This window comes from Mustela nigripes, chromosome X, assembly GCF_022355385.1.
Source record: "Mustela nigripes isolate SB6536 chromosome X, MUSNIG.SB6536, whole genome shotgun sequence".
Classification (NCBI taxonomy): Eukaryota; Metazoa; Chordata; class Mammalia; order Carnivora; family Mustelidae; genus Mustela; species Mustela nigripes.
Genome location: NC_081575.1, coordinates 89711727 through 89734230, shown reverse-complemented (window position 1 = coordinate 89734230; position 22504 = coordinate 89711727).

Here is a 22504-nt window from a genome sequence, read left to right as displayed (position 1 = left end):
GGCACCAGAAGAGGGATTTCAAAAGGCTTCACATGTGTGCTGGGCCTTGAAGGATTAGCGGGGTTGACATGCCCCAAAGGGGTAACACCCGATCAGAGCCGCAGGAGTCTGGAAGCACATGGTGCTTTCTGGGAACACAAGTCCTTGATGTGGCTGTAGTGTCAGATGGAACTCAGAGAAAGATGAATCCGGAAACATTGTTAGGACCAGATTTCAAAGGGCCTTGATTTCCAGATTTAGGAGGTTTCATTTTATCCCCTGTGTACTTATCTTAGGTCAAGGTCCTCAGAAGCAGACCCAGAGACGAGGATTCTTGTGAAAATGATTTATTAGGAGATGTTACCAGGAGGAGCTAGAAGGGAAGTAGGTCAAAAGCCACGGCGAGGGTTCATACTAAGCATAGTGCCTCCAAGGGCAACTTTGGCCCAATCTTGCAGTCACTGGTCCCGGGCTACCCCCTGGGACACTTTGGGCAGTCCATGTGAGCAGCACAGATCAAGCGGCTCTGGCAGCCCGAGGGCAGGCCCTCCTCGAAGAGGCACTGGCCTTCAGCTGTAAAGGCGCGCTGGGAGCTGATGTCCATGTAAATGACCAAGATTGGAGGGTGGGGTCCCGCTAGTGTCTGCTACGTGTCCGGGGAGTCACGCCACTGTTTCAGTCAGAGAGTTTAGGGATCCTATCTCTGCGTCGGAAACCTAAATTGTAATAGTGTAACCAGATGGAATGGTGGGGAAGCGGGCTGGTGGCAAGGAAAAGACCCAGAAAACCAGGCCAGTGGGGGACCTGAATGAGGCCTGCTTTGGGGCAGGGGAGAGACTGGATGAGAAAGGGGTGGGGGGCGAGAGAATCACAGCTAGGCTTCAAGAAGGGTAAGGGACGTAAAGCATGTCTACCGATGAAGGTGGAAGGAGGTTCTGGAGATGCCGAATATCTCCGGGATACCCAGCTCGAGATGCCCGGCAGGCTGGAACAAGGTGGGCCTAGACACCAGGAGAGAAGCTACAGCCGGAGCAATACATTCAGAAGGCATTGATGTGTAGACAGAAGATGACAGCAGGTGCCAGGCAGAAAGGGTAGAGTCTAGAGAAAGATCAAGAAGAGAACAGCTGAGAGGGAGGATCTCTGAGACGTGCACAGGGAAGGCTAGATGAAGAAAGCACCCTAAGACAGGTTCAGAACCAGAAGGGCGGTATAGCAGGAGGCGGGGGGTGGGGGAGGGGAAGAAGCGGTCAGTGGTGTTTAATGATGCCTGGATGTCAGCTTAGGGTAAGGAATGAGCAGAAGTCATTAGATTTCACTGATGCAAGCGAAGGTTTGAGACCCCTGATGTATTTGACTTTCGAAAAGCTCAACTGTGAGCAGAAAGCAAGGAGGCAGCTACCCCGGAGGAAGCCAGCGACCCAGGTAGGATCCAGAGTCGCAGAAGGAGGTCTTGAGAGAACACACGGGTAGCCCATTGGCTTTGTGACTGACAAATGCTGTCTGGATGGTAGCCTTCGCCTGGACCCCTTCCTGCATCTGAACGAGGTGAGCGGTGGCCGATTGTGGCTGTGGGTGCCCTGCGCTCCACCCACCATCAACCCGCACGGGAGAAATGATTCAACTTCTATGTTTCTAGTGGCAGAGAAGTTAAGCTGCTAAAGGAGCTCGATTACTGTCCCTGTCCCCGTGTTTCTGCAGGCCGGCTGGGCTCACCCGGGAGAGGCTAGCTACCGGTGTCAGGCACGTGGTGGCTTTTTGTGCTTTTCGTGCAGGTCTGGCCATTGATGGTGGCTGTAAGCTGGGACCTCGGTGGGGGCCGTGGTCAGGAACACCTCTCCTGTGCAGCCTTGCCACGTCGTCTGGGCCATCTCACGGCACGGTGGCTGGGCTCCAAGGATCATAGCCCCAGAGAGAACCAGGCAGAGACTGGGCTGCCTCTTCTGGCCCAGCCTCGGAAGCCATGTAACGTGACTTCTGCCGTGCATGATTCGTAGAGGCAGCCAGAAGGCCTGATCAAGTTTAAGAGAAGGGGATGCAGACTCCACCTTGGTATGGGGGGCAAGGCAAGTTTCCGGAAAAGCACGGAGGGCGGGCGGAAAGCATTGTTTTAGCCATTTGTGCAAAATAGTCTGCCACAGGGAAATAAATCCTCGATGGTCAACCCCATTATGACCTTGCTCACTCTGGCAGGTAAGCTCCAGTCCGTGTCTAATTACCCATGACCGGGCTGATTCGTCATTGCAGTGACCTTCCCTCAGAGGAGGGGCATGGACAGTTGGAAGGCAAATGCTCAGAAGGCCTCCATGGCCAGAAATCCTGCCCCGGGTCCAGCCTGGAGGCTCTGGGAAAGCCCCACTGAGAGCCCCTTCCTCCTTTAGGAGTTAACCCCGGTCAGGGTGTGGCCGCCGGAGGGACAAAAGGAATTGATCAGCAGCCAGAATTACATCACCCCCTCTCTTTGTTCATTTTTCATTACTGTGGTTCTTTTTCCTGTGTTTAATTTCCCTCCTTCCTCACTCTCCCCTAGGACCTCCCCCTGAGAGATGGGGTTGGGGGCTTTGATTGATTGGTGCTGAAAGCAAGGGAGGTTGCAAGTAGAGAGAGATCACCTTACCCCAGATAGTTTCCATGGCAACAGGGACAGGTTGGTGGGAGGGGCGGGCAGATAAGGGCCCCACTTTGGGGTTCGGTGCTTGGTGGAAGCGAAGGCTAGAGTGTTTACGGGAAAACAGCCTGCTCGGCTGGGTCGGAGAGTGGAAACATTATTGGAGACAGCTTTGAGGCTAACCTTCCATGACCCCTCCCCCTTCCCTCTCCCCTCGTTCATTACCCAACAACCTCAGTAGTGGCATCTCTGTGCCCGCCACCCCTCGTCCTGACTTGTAGCCCTTCTGGTCATTATTTCCTCCAAGGAAAGCGCTCTCCTCCTCCTCCTGCTCTCTGCTCTCACTTCCTAACAACAAAGCCCAGCTCCCATCCCACTGAGTGTTGGTGAGGGACACAGCCCGGCTTCCTGCTGCAACCTGATGGGTGGTATGGGGAGGTTCTCGTGGTCCACCCTCCCACCTTCTATGGCAGCCTTTACCTGGCATCATTCCTCGGGGAGCCGGAGGTCGCTGGGAGAGAAGCCAGGGGATCGCCCCAGGCCAGTCATTAGCCCAGGATACACAGGAAGCCTCTGAATGGTGGCCGCCCAGGCATTGCACACTCTGTGATGGGCCCTCTGTTGCCTAGGACTTCCGCTTGGCCGGCCCTGGCCTGCTCCGACAAGGTATGGCCCAGATGTTTCTCTTGAAAGCGAAGAGTGATTTTTGATTCTTTGCTTTGGGGCTACCCCTCCTTCCCCAAGGATGGATCCGCAAGTGATTCTCACCTTCCCTCACTGCCTTCTCTCCTCCATCTCTTCCCATGGGGCGCTGATGGCTCCCCACACATGAGGACTGCATCACACATGGGCACTCTCCCTTTGGTTTCTTCAGCCCCCGTTGGTTTCCTCCAGTGTTCCTTCAGGACCAACAGAAGTCTCCTGGGCTGGAACATCTTAGAGGAAATGCTCTTCCAGTTCCCTGAAGGAAAGTGTGCAGAGCAGAAAAGCAAAATGGTGGCTCTCCAGCCTGGGCCAATGACCCAGGGGGGCATCTTGGGCCTCAGTGGGCAGGCCCGCTGACTCACCCCTGGACTGGGGCCCCGAGGGTTGGGGTCCAGGGAACATTTCCCTCAGGATCTTAAAGGTCTTTTCTGTGCCTGGCCCATAGAAGGGCTTAAAAACACATGTTGTTCCTCAATGAGCTGAACGTAGAACTACTGTGGGACCCAGCAATTCCACTCCTGAGGGGTACCCCCAAAATAGCTGACAGCAAGGATTCGCGCAGGAACATGGACAAAAATGTTCACTCAGCCAGAGTGTCCACCATCAATGGATGAAATGTCCAGAATAGATGAATCTACAGATACGGACTGCACATGGGGGCAGGGTTTCCATTCAGGGATATGGAAAAGTTCTGGAACCAGACAGTGGCGATGGTTGCAGAACACTGAGAATGCACTTATTGGCCCCAAATCACACACTTTCAATGGTAAGGCTTCTGACGTTTGTATTTAACCACAATTTAAAAAACGCATGTGGCAATGATGTCATATCCCTCGGCAGCCAGGGCCCCAAAATTCTGCACTGCAGGCAAATTACGACAACCACACCTGTTTTCCCGGGCTGTGCTGACTTGAGGTCCAAAATCCCCTCTGTCCTGGTGCAGAGGGCAGCTCGCTGACTTTCTCTGCCCCGGAGTCCCACCTCTTGCTGCCTGTGGGCTCCGGGGCAGCAGGCTTCTCTCGTCTGAGTCTCGGTTTCTTGCGCTGTGGGTGTGCTGCGGGATTAGATGGGATCATAAATAAGAACAGTACTCACAGCCAACAGCCAGAGAGCACTTATTAGGCTCCAGGCTCTGTTCCCAGCCAGTGCTTCGAGCAGGCACGTGAACCTGCTCCGGGTTGGCAGGTCCGGGACAGATGAAGCCCAAGACCCTTCATAGCCAATGAGCCCTCAGTGACACAGAAGGTGCCGGTCCACGGACCATGCTCAGGGTACTCCAGATTCCAAATCCCACACAGATGGTAATGCCCTTAACCCCTCTTCCACCCGAGTGAGGTGGACGCTCAAGGTCACATAGCTAGCTGGGATGTGGCGGATGGCACCAGGATTGGAGCCCAAGGCAGTCTGTTCCCCAACAGAGATAATGTAGGGAAAGGATCCCGCACCAGGCTTCCCACGGGGTGACCTTTCACAAAATAGTAGTTATTGTTGTCAGGGGTTACTTACAAACGAACTTTTCCTTGAAAAAACCAGTCATCTTTTTAGACTCGTCACTAGATGACGCGGTCTCTATTGTCCCTCCAGCTCTCCTCTCTTCAACGGACAAGGGACAGCCCTTCCAGCCAGTGGTGCAGAGCAGTCTTCTTTCTCTTGTCTTTGCTTGTCAGTAAGTTGTGCAGAACTCCCCAGGGACAGGCTTCCCACGCCACCCCCCCCCCAACTCTGAGTCTTCATTTATGGTATGCGTGGCCGTGGAGGGCAGACTTGCATCGTCTCATTCGGCAGTAAGCCCTCCGGTCTCCCGGGGCTCAGACATGATGCCTTCGTCATATCCATCATCCCTGGTGGATATGGCCAATCCAGAGCCTGGCCCAAGCGCTTACCAGACACGGAGTACCTGTTAGCCCACTGTGCCTCGCCAACCTCACTTTCCCTCTCTGTAAAGTGGAGGCATTCATACCTACCTAGAATTCTGGACACCGGAAGAACAGAATTCTATCCCAGGAAACCAGACATCTGAAGGCTAATCATTTTCTATTGCACTGGGGAAGATGTATAATGAAAACACCTAGTGTGTGTTTAAAACTATGGGACAGCAAGCAAGAGAGACAGAGAGAAGGAGGGAGGGGGACAGAGGGGGGACATCGGAAACAGAAACCTCTCTGTCCCCCATCTGGCACTTTTGTGATTTCTCACAGCAGATGGTTCTAAGGGAACGGGGAATCGAGAGGCGGGCTACAGAGCACAATTGAGTGCCCCTCCGCGTTCTGACCGGGCTGTGGGCGGGAGCCCGGGACGGCTCTGTGAGAAAAGGAGGACAAGCTAGATCTGGATCTTGATCAAAGTCCGAGAAAATATTTGGATTTACGGAATGGCGGAGATTTCCCAAACCAGAGAAATACCGGGAGCTGACAGCTGTCCCCCCCCCCCCCCCCGGGCCCTATCCAGTCTCCTGGACCTCTCTGGTCTGGGAGGGTGTGCGAGGCACGAGGCCTTCCCTGGGGCTGGGCTCCTTGCGGTGGGTCTGTGCCAGAGGGGGCCCATCCTGAAGTGGTCCCCTCCCGCCCAGGCAGAGCCAGAGCCCCTGCAGCCTTTCCAAGCCCTTGCTTATGGCCCCCCCTTCCCCCCAGCCCAGGCCCTCCACAGGGACAGCTTCCAGAGGTCTCCCTGAATCCATATGTGGGTTTTGGCTCTTCCTGTTTTTGGCTCCGCTCGGCGGCAGGGGATTTGAGGGGCGGTTGTGTGATTTGTACAGCTGTCATTAGGGTAATTGCATGATATTTTCCCAAATTTCTCCTGCAGCTTCGGGCTGGGTTTCCAAACTTCCTGCCCTAACAGGGGCTCTGGTGAGAGAGGGGGCTGGCTCGGAGCTTTCCCAGCAGCTGCCGATGGTGCCCGGGGGGCAGCTCTCCCTACAAGTCCCCAGGGGACCAGGCACCAGGCCATTGCTAATTGTACCCAGTGTCCCCTCCCCCTCTCAAAATGGAAACAGATACAAATCGACCCGGGCCTTTTCTGAAACAGCAAAGAGGCCATCTCCCGATGCCAGGATTTGGAAAGTTCTCTCTCTGTCCTCCAAGGAGGTTGACAGACCAGAACCCCACATCCTGTTTCTCAGCAGCTTATCAACTCAGCCCTGATTAAGGGTCCCAAGCTGGCAGAGGCCAGTGCCCCGCTAGCTGGCACTGAAAGAAAGGAGGGAGTTATGTGCACCTGGCCCAGGTGGGGAATCAGAGCACTTGGATTACCTTCCTCCCTTCTCAAGCCGATGTGCACCCCCCACCCTGCTTCCTATTCGGCCTGACAGGTTAATACTCTAGATCGGCTCCTCCAGGCTTCTCACGCACGCACACACACACGCACGGTGAGAGGGAGAACAGCCCCTTTTCGCTGCTTGTGTGCAGGAGCTGGGGGTGAAAAGGGGGTGGTGCATAGCTCCACACTCTTCCAGAAAGGGAAAAAGCACTGGGGATGAGGTTCCCCAGACCTGGCTTCCTGGACCACCCGGAAAAGATTCTCTGCCGTGGGTCCTCTGAGGCTGGAACAGTCAGGGAGAGCCCGGGGTGTCTCTGTTGGCTTTAGGCCCTGGGGCTCCTGCTCCTTCTGACCCTCCGGCTGGGGAGGGGGACACACCATGGAGAGCCTCGTCACTTAGCATCGCGTCTGCTCCAACACGATGCCTCCGAGTAATGTGATTTATATTTCATGCACAATTGAAGCAGCTAATGGTGTAATTCTCCAAGGGGGAAACAAGTTGTTATAGTGTTAATTACATTGCAGGCGTGTTCCCTCTCCTTTGCCCCCCAAGTGCTCCAAGGGAAGATACCAGGTAGCAACTGAATGCATGTCCAAGACAGTGGCTTTGATGGGCTCCACTGACGTCAGGGCTGAGCGGTGGGTGGAGGGCCAAGGGTGCCTTCTTCCCCGCCGGGGGCAGGAGGGGGTTCTGGGGGCCAGACTTGGCTTAAACTGCCTGGTGGTCTGGGTTTCCTTGCCCAGCCTGGAACTGGAATCTTCTTGCCGGGTTGGGGTGCTCCTTTCTGTTCATGGGGACTCTGCTGGAGAGGGAAAAGTACAGATGATCCATTTGGGAAAGGAAGGAAAACACAATGAAAATAAACCGAATCCAGCCTCGACGTTGGCAGAGGACACTGTAGAGTGTGGTGGTTGAGCTTGTGGTTGTCAAGGGCCGACCGCTGGGATCTGAAGCCCAGCGGTCGCTCGTAAGGTAGGAAACCCCCAGGGAGATTGCTTGGCCTCTGTGTGCCTCAGTGTTCTCAGCTGTAGAATGGGGGTAATAAATCACCAGCTTCAGAGGGTTGCAGGGAGGATTCAATGCGTCGATATGTATGTGCTGAGTGTCGGTCTGCAGCCCACTCTCGGTGGATGGAAGTTATGAGGACAGAAAGCAGTAAACGGAGTTAAGCTATTAGAAGGTTCTGGTAGTTTCTGCGAAGTGGTCAAAGTACTTATTTTTTCTATGTTTGTGGGAGCTAAATCTACCAAAAAAGAACAAATGTCCAACTTCTCCCCCCCCCAAAATAGGAGAAATACAGATTTGAGAAATTATAGAACCATATGATTGAAGATGATTCCTAGAAAAAAGAATTTAAGTCGAGTGTTAGGTGTTCTTTTTTTTTTTTTAATTCCTGGTGAAAGAAAAGAAAGAAAAATTAAAGAGAAAGGAAGGAAGGAAGGAAAGAAGGGGGAGGGAGGGAGGAAGGAAAGAAAGAGAAAGAAAGGGGCAGACGAAGGGAGGGAGGACTCTGAGTCCTCCCTAATAAAACCCTATAATGGATTCGTGACACACAAGTAAGGCCAAATTTACTCTACATCTTTTTATAGGTAAATCAGCCAGTAGATCAGAGAAAAGTAACACACACAATGATTCTTAATTTATGCAAAGCATTTTATAAAAATTTCACAGCATGTCCTTATGGAAAATACACTCAAAAGTGGGCTGGCTCCTAGTACAGTTTGCTGAGTTGCAGCTGATTGACTCACCGTATGCCCATGTGGATTCAAATCCCATGTTTGGTACCCATTGTGGTATCATTCAGGGTAGCTGTGACAAACATCCCCCAAATCTCACCGACTCAAGCACCAAAATCGCTTGATCCCATCAGAGCACAATGCAATCCCTACCCCGCACCAGAGTCATCTAGACACGCGGACACGTCTTACGAGGCAGCCATCTTTAATTTCTGGCCCAAGCCTTCCAGGGAAGGAGAATCTTGTGTGGGAGATTTTTGCCAGCCAGGAGTAGAAATGGTGGGTCTCATCTCCACCCACGTTCCATGGGCCAGAATTCAGTCACAGGGGACCACCTGACATCAACGGGCTGGGAGATGGGGTTTAGCCCTGTGACCTGGGAGGAGAAGACAAGACGGGTGGCCGTGAGTGCCTGCAGCGTGTATAGATATGTGTTGATGCTGGTGGACTCGGGTGGCAAGCCACACTCCATCTCTTGCCCCTCCCTAAGCAATGTTACTTCTTTCAGTGACTTGGGTAAAGACATAGAACGTGCCTTATTAGTCTTTTGCATGTGAACCCTTCAGGTGACCTTATGTAAAGGCAGCTCGCTGGAGGTGTCCAGGAGGAGAGAGTTGCATGGCCAGATCTCACACGGACTGGATTATTGTGGAAATGGAGGCACTGGTTGTATCTGTAGGGTTTCACGGATCTGTACCTGATGCCGTCATATACGTAACTCGACCACTCTCCTGGACACCTCTCTCTCTGCAGGTCCCTCTCCTTCCTATCCTCCCCACCAGGCGAACGACCCTCCAGCCTGCTCTCACTCTCTAGCACATCGAATTCATTCATGGAAGGCTTGTGATCCCCACTCCCTCAGAGGGTGAGCTGTTCATGCCAGATCCCCTTATAGGCATTTGGGCAGTGTGGGACTTGGCTGACTCTGGACAGGAAATCGGGCTTGGTTAGCAAGTTTCCAGGTAAAACAGAGCTGGAAATAAAAACTATTATGATGGATGAAAAACTAAGCCTTGAAAAGATTTCACCGGACCGTAGTGAGGAGCTGAAGTCAAGAAAAATTAAACGATTTCTGTCAGGGCAGGAACAAATCACACACTCGGAAGGTTTCATTGAAGACAGCGCAAACCAAGGGGCCACTTATAGAGGTGGAGGCGGGTCTGGGGGAGCGCATATGGGATGAGATGCTGGCACCATTCCTAACCCTGTACCGTAGCCTGCATTTCGGTGTCCTCCCCACCCCGCAAAATGCATATGCTGATGTGTGATATTAGGAGGCAGGGCTTTGGGGACATGATTGATCAGGCCATGAGAGTGGAACCCTCATGAATGAGGTTAGTGTCCTGATAAAAAGACACCAGAGCGCTCGCACTCTCATGCCGTGCTCTCCACCATGAGAGGATGCAAGAAGACAGCTGTCTACAGACCAGGAAGCCAGCCTCACCAGACCCCAGAACTGTCAGCACCTTGACCTTGGACTTCTCAGCCCCCATCACCGTGAGAAATAAATGCCTGCTGTGTAACCAGCCCAAATCGACTGAGACAGCCTCCAAGGACGAGAGGAATGAATGGTTTGCCACAGTTCAGCATGGCAACCACAGAAAGAAGGGCCACAAGACAGGCACTGTGGCTATGGGTAGAGAAATACAGCCACTGCCAGAAGTATGACCTGGAAGAGAGACTGGGGGTGGGGGTGACAAATACCCAACCCCACCCCCTCCCTCACTCTAAACTCCCACAGCCACAACCAAATGGAGTCACAACCAAAATGGAGTCAGAGGACCAGGGGGGCCAGCGACACCATCGGTAGAGAAAGCAGAACAGAACAGAGCAAAGATCAAAGAATGGATTTGGGGGGGAAAGGAGAATACCTAGCACAAAGAGGAACCGAAATGCATGTAAAATTTTGCATTCAGTTTAGAAAGTCAGTTGCATAAAAATGATACGGGACATATTTCAATGTGAAGTGACACAGATTTCATGTGAAAAAGTTTCAGAAGTGTGACCAGCTCTGAGTTCTAGTGAGAAACAACAACTGTGGATGCATTAATAGGAGCAAGGGGTCTCATTCAGGGGAGGCCATGGTGCATGTGCCTGCTGCTTTCTGCCTTGATCACACCACTTGGGGTTCTGAGCTAGGCTGAGTCTCACACTTTAGGGGGAACATCTACAAAGGTGTATTCAGAGAAGCAACCAACATTCTGAGAGGTCTGAAAACCAAGCCTAATGAGGAAAATCTAAAGAGGATAGGGAGCAACAGTTTGGCTGGAGAAGTTGCCCTAGGGAAAAGGACTATACTTTCTCCAACTTTTAGTAGGGCAACAAGAGGACTCCCTTTCAGGACATGAGCTCCCACGGCACACTGTGAATTTTCACAGACTTTCCCCACCCAAATTGTCCATTTGCTTGTTTTTCTTTCCTATTAACTGAAGACAGATACCCTTTCATCACTACACCCCAATACGTACTGCTTGACTCCCGGGTGGGGCTCAGAGTCTTTGTTTGATGAATGTAGTGCTCCAACGGGAGCCAGACGATCCCCTGCAGGAGTGCTGAGAAGGGAATGCATGTGGGGACAGCAGTGGGGAGGCTCCCTTCCAGCATGAAAGTCTACAACTGTAGACATGTGAGTGTGGACAGTAACGTGCTTTCTTGAAACCTCAGCTTTCTCACTGCCACTCAGGGTGCTTTGAAGGCTCCAGGGGCTCCTGTGTTTGTAAAGAGTTCAGAACATGGCAGGTGTTCTGAAAAGGGCTGCTGTTGTTATCGTTCTTTGAATGACTCAGGCTGGTGTTACTGTCTTACGACAGATTTCCCAGAAGCAGAGCCTGAGACAAGGGTCCATGTCAGGGGCCTTCTTAATGTTCTCAGTAAAACCCAGGAGGGGGAGGGGCACCTGGGTGACTCTGTGGGTTAAGCCTCTGCCTTTGGCTCAGGTCATGATCTCAGGGTACTGGGATCGAGCCCTGCATCGGGCTCTCTGCTCAGCAGGGAGCCTGCTTCCCCCTCTTTCTCTGCCTGCCTCTCTGCCTACTTGTGATCTCTCTCTCTGCCAAATAAATAGATAAAATCTTAAAAAAAAAAAAAAGCCAAGAGGGGGATAAGGAAGTGGGACTAGGGACTAGAGAAGGAGCCAGATGAAGGTGTGATGTCGGGTGAAGTCCCCTGGAGGGGGACTTTGGGGACAGCCAGGATCACACCTCATCCCCATCAGGAGCGTGGGAGCAGGAGGATTTACCCCACCCTCACACACACCCATCAGTTACTGGGCGGGGGCTGGCCTGGGGGTGTAGAGTCCCTGGCGCTTACTTTTCTTGCTCCCAGGGGCCTAGAGAAGCCTCTGAGAGCAGATTGGCCTCGTGTGGGGCCATTCTCCCCGAGCTGATTTCTCTGAAGCCATTTCTTGCTTTTCCTCATCATAAGTGTGAGAAAGGATGATTCCTCTGGATCCATTCCCATCCCCTCTCCTCTGTCTCCGTGTGACACATTCCTCTGGACTCCAGGGCGGTGGCTGAGATCCTGGGAGCCATTAGGGAGTCATCAGGACACCGACACCCATCCTTTGTCACTCGGCTAAGGTTCTTTAAAATGCTTTCTGAATTTTAGAGGCTACACGGGTTTTGCTCCAGAGCCCCCTACCCTGTGGAGGTGGGCGGAGAGGGAAAAGCCCAACATGCCCAGAATTCAGGTGCCCTATGTCCTAGGGGACATTGATCCAGACCCTAAAGCTGCCTGCAGTGATCCCAGGGGCCCTGAAGGATGTGTATTATGGACTAAACATGTGTCCCCAGAGTTCATATGTTGAAGCTCTAACCTCCAACATGGTGATATCTGGAGGCAGGGCCGTGGGGAGGTCATTAGGTTTAGATGAGGTCAGGAGGGTTGGGCCCCCATGATGGGATTAGTGCCCTTAGAAGAAGACACACCAGAGGTCTCTCTCCCTGTCCTGTTGGGGACACAGTGAGAAGGCAGCCATCTGCAAGCCAGGATTGGCCCTCACCAGACACCGGTTCTGTGAGCCCCTCAATCTTGGACTTGTAGCCCCCAGAACTGTGAGAAATACATTCCTGTTCGATAAGCCCCGCAGTGCATGGCATTTTGTTACCAGCCCAAGCAGACAGAGACAAAAGTGTGAAGAATGCGTCCTGCTTTCAGGGGCCCACGATTTTTGAGGTGCCATAGACAGGGGTCACCTGATACCCCCCAGGCTGCTTTGGGGCACAACAAAATTTCACCTTCCACTTCCTTTCCCGAGTATGGTTGGAGCAGGAATCCCTAACATCGGTACAGACTTTGTAACACACAAACACCTTGTGTTTAATGCCCACCGAGGGCTGGGGATAGCACCCGGCCCACAGTGAGGGCTGTTGGTGGTGGCGGAGTTGCCACTGGTGACGCCTGGGCCAGGAGTTCTCAACCATCAGCGGCCATCAGAATCCCCTGCAGGGCGGGTTCAAGCTCATGGTGCTGGCCCAGACCCCCAGAGCATCTGATGCAGCAGGTCTGGGGGCCAGGCTCCCAGATCTGCTTTCCTGGCAAGGTCCCAGGCCATCTGAGACTCTGTGAGGCCAGGGTGGCTGGAGCTACCATGCGCAAGGGGGCCGTGCCCGCCGGAGTTGCAGGATGAGTCTAGAGATATCCACAGGGACCAGATCTTGCAGGGCGAGGGCCCTGCATTTGGTGTCTACTCCAAGAGTGATGGGAATCCGTGGGAGGGTTCCAAGCACCTCAGTGCTATGACCGTATTTACAGGGCTCAGGCTGCTTTGCAAAGAAGGGGTATGAGCAGACCCCAGGGGGCCAGTCACACAGCCCCAGGCTTGTACACACCCTGATAACTTTTTTTGTCCACAGCTTGCTTCTGTCACCAAACAAGTCGACTACATCCTACATCCCTGCCCTTTGCCTGCTGAGGCAGAAGCTTTTGTGGCCGTGGTTTGCTGTAGGGTACAGGTTTCTGCTGGGGGCTGGGCTCACAGAGAAGACATGGCCTCTCTCCTTGAAGGGTCTCGTGTTGTGCTGTGCCATTTGGCATTTGTCCCAAAAAGTAGCACATTTGACCCCAGAGGCTGTGAAACGTGGGCTTTTGAAAACATGAAAACCACCGCAAAAATCAGTACGGGTTGACATTCAGAGTTGATCTCTAAAAATGGAGTGTTTGGGGAGGGATGAAAGCAGTGTTTCTAATGCTGGGGGAGAGGATCACGTCCCCGTGTTCTGACCACATGCTGGGGGAGACTGGGCGTAGCATGCCGGTCATGCTCTGAAGCCAGTGCTCCTGGGTTCAAATCCAGGCTCTACCACTTATGCACAGTGTCCCCTGGGGAAACCACCTGTCTCTGCACGGGTTTTCCCATCTGTAAAATGGGGGAGAATGATGGTAACCATTTCATAGGGCTGTTATGGGGATCTGTCAAGTTAACAAACATGAGGCATGTAGATTTGTGCCTGACACGTGTTAGCCGTCAGGGCTCTGCCTGATATCCCCACCTTTACAATCCAGACACATTGAGAGGAATCCGGGGAGGCCCTGAAGGTTTGAGTCTAAGTGTGGGAACTGGAAATGCATGGGACTTTAACATCCCCCCTCCCTTACCCCCCACAGCCAAGGACAAACCACTGTCCCCTGGTCCCTGACCTGGGTGGGGTAGGACAACTCAGGGACCTCACTTGCCCCCCATGGTTCCCCTGTACAACCAGGCCAAGCCTGCCTTCCACTTTGCCTGAGCTGATCCCTTTACCTGGGTCTCCTTCCTGGTCCTGTCCGCACACCCCTCTCCCCAGACCCCCCAGGAGCCTTTCCTTCCTAAATCCCTTATGCATGAATCTTCATTTCATGGTTTGTTGGTAGGGTGCTTGTGTATGACCTCACCCCAAACAATCAGCTTTTTGAGAAGGGGGAACCAGTGTAAGAATTCCATGCCATCCAAATCGGGATCGAGGGGGTCCTATCTGCATTGTGTGGGTAGACATAAATGCCCAAGTCAAATTACTAAGGGGGGCAGGAGGAAAGAAGCCAGTCCCTGCAGCAGAGAAATGGCCAGAGCAGCTCCGGGGGGGCCTTGCTTCTGGGCTGGACTCCTACATGGTCATGTCTCTAAGCTGCTCATGGCCGGGTTGGGAGGGCTGGGGGAGGGGGTGGGAAGCAGGTGGTTCTGAGGGACCTACAGGGGGAAAAAGAGAATACAGTGTTGGGTTGGCTGATTTCACAGTCTGCTTGGGACACCCTCTCAGGCTGTGAACTGCCACAGGGTCTGGGACAGAGACAAAGAGAGAGAGACTGAAAAATTGAGGGAAAGAAAGAGAGACAGGCAAGGAGACTCCCAGAGAGGCAGAGAGACAGAGAGAAATGGCAAGACAGACAGAGACAGAGAGACAAGAGAGGGAGAGAGAGACATTAAGAGAAACACAAGAAGGATTAAAAACAGGGAGAGATAGACAAGAAGTTGGAGACACAGAGAGATAGAGATGGAGAAATAGACAGAGGCCAGGCAATTTGAGGGCACACAATGGAAACTGAGATACACAGAGACAAAGGGAGGAACAGAGAGGCTGAGAACAGCAGACAGAAGAGGGGAGCCGGCTGTCAAGGAGATCACTAGAGGGCCATAGAAGGATGCCCGGAAATGCTCTCAGGGGCTGGGGGTGGGGCAGCAAACAGCCCCAGGGCCAGGTGTGATGACCACCCCCAGCCCCTCCAGCCAAGGGACAAGACAACACGGTTGTGGCTCACTTTGAATCCAAGTGGAGGGTCCCGAAGGCCAAGAAAATCCCTCAGGGCCCCGAGGACTGACCCCCGCCAGGGGCTGAAGGATACCCAACCTCAGGGCCAGAGCGTTCAGTCTTCCTCTGTAGCAGAGCCCTCCTTAGCGCTGGGGTGAGCCCCAGAGAAAGGCCAGTGGGCCAGTGCGTTGTCAGGGAGCTTGTTTTCCCAGGAGCCGTCGCCGTTCAGATGTGCCGTGAGCAATTGCCACTCTGCGCGCCTTCCCCTGGCAAATTATTCTGCTGGAGTTTCTTCCAGCATTCGGAGCCGCGCTGCTGTAAATGCCAGAAATCATGTACATTAAGCCCAGAGTGACGGCAGGCTTATGGATGGATTTACCTTCAAACAGAGGCCGCCGAGGCGCCCGGCGTGGGCGGCTGTGCGTTATGGATGTCGCTCTCCGCTTGCCGAGGCCTTAAGCGGTCAAGTTGGCCACGTAATCAATTTCTCATGTAGGCCTGGCCGTGGGCCACAAGGTCCCAGGCAGGGATTTGGGAGGCAGCCTCTCTACCTACAGCCCCCCTCCCTGAGACCTTGGCCTCACCTCCGGGATGGGGGGGGGTGGTTTCCACCTGCCCCAGGTGCTGGTGTCAGGGGACCACGTCGAGAGGGTAACACCAAGTCAACTCAGGCAGATGCCACATTCCAGGGCCTGCCGTCCTTCCTTGGTGCCCTCTTCCCGGCAGCCCTTGCAAAGGCAGCAGCCACTGTCCATGCCGACTCCCTATGCTGGCCTTGGCCCCCACTCTTTCCCCTCCCCTCCTCCAGGGCAGTCTGAACTCAGCCACTCTTGCCCCCTGATCTACTGCTCAGCCTTTCTGATCTGTGAGGCTCGGGTCACCGATTCTGCCGTCCTGTCACTCAGTTTGTTCAGCCTCCTGTGACCCCTCTCCTCACTGCCTTCCTTCCTCCCTGACCTCCCAGGCCTCCTCCTCTAGGCAGGTCGCCATGCAGCAGCTAGTTAGCATTGCTGGGCAGTCCTGTTGGGGAGCCAGGAGGCAGAGGTATAATTATCGGGGACCCACTTAGGGCTCTCACAGTGTCCTGGAACCCCTGACATTCCCTGTTTGTGGCAGATCATACTTTCCAAGGATGGATCTTCATGAGGACGTGGAGAAGTGAGGTCTGCACTCTTACCCTAAACCTAACCGTGGTGGAGACGACCCTGTGTGACCTCTGAGACCAGGTCCTAAAAGACGATGAGGCTTCTGCTGGCTTCAGCAGGACACTTGGGCCCGGAGCACCAAGCCACTGTGTCTTGCTAGCCTGAGGCTGCCATGCTAGAAGGCAGGCCAAACCAGCCTGTGCTAAATGACCACATGGAGAGGCCCCAAGCCTGCAGGCAAGGAGAGAAATATCCGGCCAACCCCCCAAGACCCCCTGTCAGTCCCCTTCCAACTGCAGCCACATCCGAGGCCCCGGGCACAACCACCCAGCTGAGCCCTTCCTGGAGTCCTGACCCACAGAAACCATCGGAGATCCTAAAATAGCTGGTTTGTACTGTCACCCACTAAGCTGCTATGTCCACAAAACCAGTTTTCCAACGTCCATGAGTCTAAATACAATAAAAATAGAAGACATACAGTAATAACCAAGACAAGATTAACTATCCAATCTTTCTTTGATCTTCAAAAGGCATTCAGTGAGCCCCAGAGCCCCATGTATGAAGTGTCCACTGTCCCTGCCCCTGGAGGGGCATTTCCGTCACCATGACTCCCAGACCTTACCTCAGTTTATTCACTGTCCGGCAACCTAAAAAGCACGTGGGACTAGAACTGCTTGGCCACTTCACCTCTGGCAGGTAACAAACAAGCAAATGACATAAAGGCAGGAATCCTTCTCGAAAGCAATGCTGATGGTCCACACGGATTCAGTTCCGCATTTCTAGATGTTCTCTCTGGCGCCAGAAACTATGTCTTCTATCAATCGCAGGGCTTTTTGGTATCTGGTAATCTGGGACATGAGGTGCCCTTTTGGGTTTTTTGTTTTGTTTTTAAGTGTGCTGTAGATTTTCCCAGGGTCTGGTGCTCTGCAGTGCAGACTTTCCAGAACTCCACTCCTACCTGGGGCTTAGCTTTCTGTTTTCCTTCTGCAAGGCAGTTACCAAAACCTGTAGGAGAGGGGGTATAATTAGTGCTGTCACTTCCGGCATAAACGACCCGAAGCAAATGACTTATCCTCTCTGTGCCTCGGTTTGCCAGTCTGTAAAGTAGAAATTGTAATGGACCTTTCCTCATCAGGTGCTATCAGGGTTCAGTGAGGTCATACATTTAAAGAGCTTAGAACAGGACCTGCACGGAGCAAGGGCTGTATTATTATTGTTGCTGGGGAGTATAGGTTACTGGCCCTCATAGATTCTGTTAACTTCCTTCACAGTGACATAACCATCAGGTGAGAAATTCAGCACTGCTCACACTTCCCCCCTCTTCAGCTTCACAGGCTCCCCCTAACATGTATGCGAGCGTACGTGCGCAGACCAGCACTCAGTAATCAGCGCTCGCTTGCCACAGGCCACGCCACGGTAATGTAGTAGAGCAGGAGGAACAAGCTGCTTTCTCTTTCTCTACAGGCACAAGCACGTGCATGGAAGATGGATGTCTCCTGCTGGAGCATTTGCCTCCATCAGCAGAGGAAACCGGGTCCCATGTGGCTTGCCGGCAGCCTCTGGAGAAGCAGGACAGAGGCTGCCCCTGGAGGCAGGATCCCCGGAGTCCTTGGGGGGCGGGCTGGACCATCCCGTGGGCTGCTTCCCCTTCTCTCCAGTGGTCTGGCCTCCCTAGCCCCCTCCCTCATCTGGAGGTCATGTCTGCTGCAGGCTCTCTGCATACAGGGTCTAAGTGGACAACACACTGCCTAAGGGGCAGAGGGACAGGGAACGGAGTGAGCCACGTGATGAAAGACAGACGAGCCTTTCCCTCTAGAAGCAAGGGAGCCTCCCCTCAAATTTCTGTCTTGTGGCAGGTCTGACCCCAAGGTGGCTCTGTGGGACCAAGGCTCTCCCCAGAGAGACAATCCAGCCAAGCCGTTGTCGTCCCCAGGCAGTGGGCGAGGCCCCCGCCTCTCAGCCTGGAGGACTTCCCGAGCGAGCTGCGCCAGGCCCTGGCCACTTTTGCAAAAAGAGCTGAATGTCATGAAAGGGAAACATTTCAAAAATAAAAGGAATCGATCTTATTTTGAGGGTATGTAGAGCAAAAGGAAAACAAAACCCTCAAGACAGAAGAATCCAGCTTCCGGTTCTGCAGCTGGCTGACAAATATTTATAGAATGACAACGACATGGGAGGCACTGCAATGGGCTTGGGGCCCCTGTCCCCGGAAAATGTCAAGGTCTTTCCCCTTCTGGTAGGCAACTGAGTGGAACGCGATTGTCCTGTAAGCTGTGCCTCACAGCGCTCGGACTCCAGGGAACAAAAGCACACCAGGGCCCCCACCGCCCAGCTCTGAAATCGGGCCAGCACGAGGCCAAGGCTGCCCTTCTCACCCGAGGCCCCCGCCACTGACCCAGAGACACTTGGCACTAAGCCAGCCATGTTGCTGCAAGAAAATGGGATTCCTAGGACTGATGACTGGTTGGAGGACTGTCTGTCGAACTTGCGGAACCTTCCAGAGACTCTAGGACAGTCCAGGCTTCTCCTATCCACTTCCTTGCCTTCTCTCTTGGGTCAGAGGGCATCACTAGCTCTTGAGAGGCTTTCCCAGCGTTGCCCAGCTCCTCCCCGTTTCTCTCACAAAAATGTCCCCCAATAACATCCTTACACATTTAATCCTCTTCTGGCATCTGATTCTCGGAGGACCTAGACTACCCCCAGGAGCACTGTCATGTCCTCTTCCTCCTCCTCCTTCCTCTGCATGGCGTTCCCAGGAGGACCACCCCCACCTCTAGCCGATACGGGCCCGGTCTAGACACCGGAATTCGCCCATTCCTTACGAGTCTTTTTATAACTTGGCATCTCCCTGGTAAACTCGAAGTTCCATAAGAACTTAACAACATCCCCAAGGCACCTCACTTTTGTGGCTCTCTCAGGTGTAGCTGACCCACGGTAGGGAGGTCGTTGCCACTAAGCCCTTAGATCGTATTTCAAAATGCCTATCTGATTCACCAGGTTTACACACTTCACAGCAAATAAATTTGAAACCATCAAAAAAAAAAAAAAAAAAAAACCAAAACCAATTTGAAAAAAAAAAAAAAAAAAAACAAACAAACAAAAAAAAAATGCCTATCTGATTGATTAATATAATCCACCAGAAAACAATTGCACGATGAGCCCACAGCACAATGCGAAGCATGCATTACCTCATTCACTTCCTCTCTCCGCACACACCCACCCCCCAAAGCACACTCTTCTTCGAAGACAGCTCTATGACTTACTCTCACTCAGAGAGCGCCACCTCCTCTGTGAATCCAAACCAAGATATTTGCAGGCAGAACACAGAGATCTGATCTTAGAAAGTGTGAGCGTTTTGCAAGAGACAACCCACCTGCCAGTTGAGCAACTCTGGGCCCACGGCTTAGTGACACGGTCCCGCTCAGCCGCGGCTAACAGAGGATAGCGTCTCCTCCCCGGGTTGATCTACCCTGCTTCAGGCACCCTGGCCACTTCTTTTCTCTGTGCACCTTGGCTTCTCGGTGCTCAAAAACAGGGCCTTGGGGTTCACACGCCAGACGCATCCTAGGCACTCTCTGACCCTCTGAGCTCAAGCCGTCCTCCCCAGCGCACCCCCCCCCCACACACACACAATGGCAAATGTCCTCCGGCTCTCCAGGAGACGCAGCTCTACGTACAAAACAAACAAAAAGCCGTGGACTGGCTGACTGGGGACCTCACACAAGGTACTTGGCATCTGTGAGCCTCAATTCCCTGGGCTGTGAAACAGGGTCACTCGGAGGACTCGAAGAGAGAACGAATGTTAAGATGACTGTGAATCCTTACTACTCAAAGCGTGGTCCTCGGACGGGCAGCAGCAGCATCTGGAAACCAGGGAGAGGCAGATCCTCAGACACACTGAATCCGAACCGCCAGGCTCAGGGTGCCCTTTTCCTCCCAGCTGCTCTGTGTGCACACTGAGGGCAGCAGGCTTGCCCTTCAGCTGTAGATGCTTAGCATTCTTCTCCCTTCTGGGTAAGTACCCTAAGGAAGGAGCTCTGAGCCCATCCCTCTGCCTTTGCCCACAGGGCCCTCTTTCAATCAGTCCCTTGGCTTTCTCCGCCCTCCCCTTCCCCTCCCCCTCTTTCTCCTCCCCACCCCCTTCCCGGCAGAGCCCTCCTCTCCATCCGAGTCCAAAGGCTACAAAGGCGCAGAGAGAGGCCCAGATCTGCACAAAGGGGGCCCAGCCAGGGATAAAACCTGGGGCCAGCTGAGGCATCCATTCACCTCTGGTTCCAGGCCCCACTGGGTGGTGAATTGCCCCCATTTCGTGTGCCTGATGTGTAATATATTTTCTATAATTATGGTGATGCCTCTGTGTGTATGTGAAATGACTATAGCAGTTAATTATCTGTGGGTAAACAAGGGATGCCTCTTTGCCCCAGGAGAGACTGAAAGACACCCGCTCAAAGAACCACAAGATCAAAGAGAAAGGGAGGGGACAAGTAAGAAGAAAAGTCATTCTTCCCCGGGAGCTTCTGGGAGGGAGGGTGTGAACTGATTTGGCCTTTAAGGAGGCCTCAAGCCAGGCAGAAGCGGCCTTACAGCAAGAGCCAATGGTCCTCCTGGATCTAAACTGAGGTGTAGAGATGAGGGATGATCACCAAAGACTGGCAGGCTGGGCAGTCCCCACACAGCCTCTGCCCTCCCTGGGGCTCCAAACAGCCCTAGGTAGCTTTGTTGGGGTGTAGGGGGGCACACATCCAGTGCTTCCTAATTGTGGTAAATACCCATCTACTTCTTTTCCCCAAGACATAAAATCCCCAGTTTTGCGCTGGATACACGCCCATCTCCCCCAGTGAAGACTATGTGTCCCAGCTTCAGCCTGCAGCCTTGTGTGGCCATGTGACCAAGTCTGGCCAGTGGGATCCAAGCAGAAGCAACGTCTGGAATGAGATCTGGAAGAAAAGAGAGCGTGCATCCCTCTTTGCTCTCCTCTGTCTTGCACGCTTGAAGAGGGATCCAGTGGGGAGCTCAAGCTGCCATCTTGAACCATGAGGTAACTCTGGGTCCAGAAACCACATTGTGCCACCAACGACGTCAAAGGATCCCAAGTTAATGATGCTTTGATCTTATAGTCCTTACGGTGGCCCTCTTACCAGCCTGGGACTTCCAATCTCTCAAATTTTACATGAGAAATCAATTTCTGGCATATTTAGGTCACAGTTATTTTGGAAGTTTTGTTATTCACAGACTACCAAAATCAGATGAGAACGATACGAGCCCCAAGTTAGACTCTGCGCTCAGGGGAGTCTGCTTGAAGATTCTTGCTCTCTGCCCCTCCCCCCACCTCGGGCACACCCTCTCTCTCTCTCAAATAAATAAATCTTTAAGAAAAGAAATTCGGAAAAAAAATTTGGTTGAAGGAGGTTTACTGGGTCATGGTCTCAAGGTCAACACTTATGTCCACACAAGGGAAAAAGACTGAGCAGGGGGAAAGCTGAGTGGCAACGGGGTCACAGTAGTGGCCTTGTGGATCTCGCAATGACCTCTGGAGTAGAGATAACCCTTCAAACTTCAGAACTGAGATAAGAGGCCTGAGTCTTGGGACCCCTCCAGGCTTTGGTTTTCTTATCTTTAAAGTGGGTGTATTACCAGTCTTGCAGTTATATCAAGGATAAGAAAAAATTTGTGGGCGGGGTCAGGCTCACAGGTGAACAACCACGACAGCCAGCCTGGGGAAGACTTGAGAAGTTTGTCCATGTTCTCCAGGGGCCCATGTGTGCGTCTCAACCAACTGACAAGCAGCGCAGTGTCACTTCTCCAGAACCTTCTCTAACACTGTCACCTTCTGCAGCTGGGAGAATGGACAATCTCCTATGCTCGATACCATCCCGGCTCTTACCAACCACATCAGACATGGCTGTTTTGCTGGGACTATGAGGTCCTCCAGCAGCCATCGCTCCTGTATCTCCAGCTTCTAAGCCCAGTACCGGGCAGGTGGAAAATGCCCGATGTATGAGTGTTCAATCAATGAACTTCACTGAAGGGGCCAAAATCCTGCCGAGGTCAAGAAGACAAAGACAATTCCCCTGAAGCCAGGAGATTTACTTAACACCTCCCCGAGCCTCAGTGTTCTCATCCACATCATGGGAGTAATCATAATAGCAAACAACAAAATGCTGAAACAATACAGTAATTTGAGAACTGCAGACCACGATGTCGACACTGCGCTGCTGGAGCAAGACCAGGGGAGGGTTTTCATCAGTGGAGTCAAAGGGGTTCCAAGGGATTGGTTTGTTTTTTTTTTTTTTTTAAGATTTTATTTATTTATTTGACAGAGATCGCAAGTAGGCAGAGAGGCAGGCAGAGAG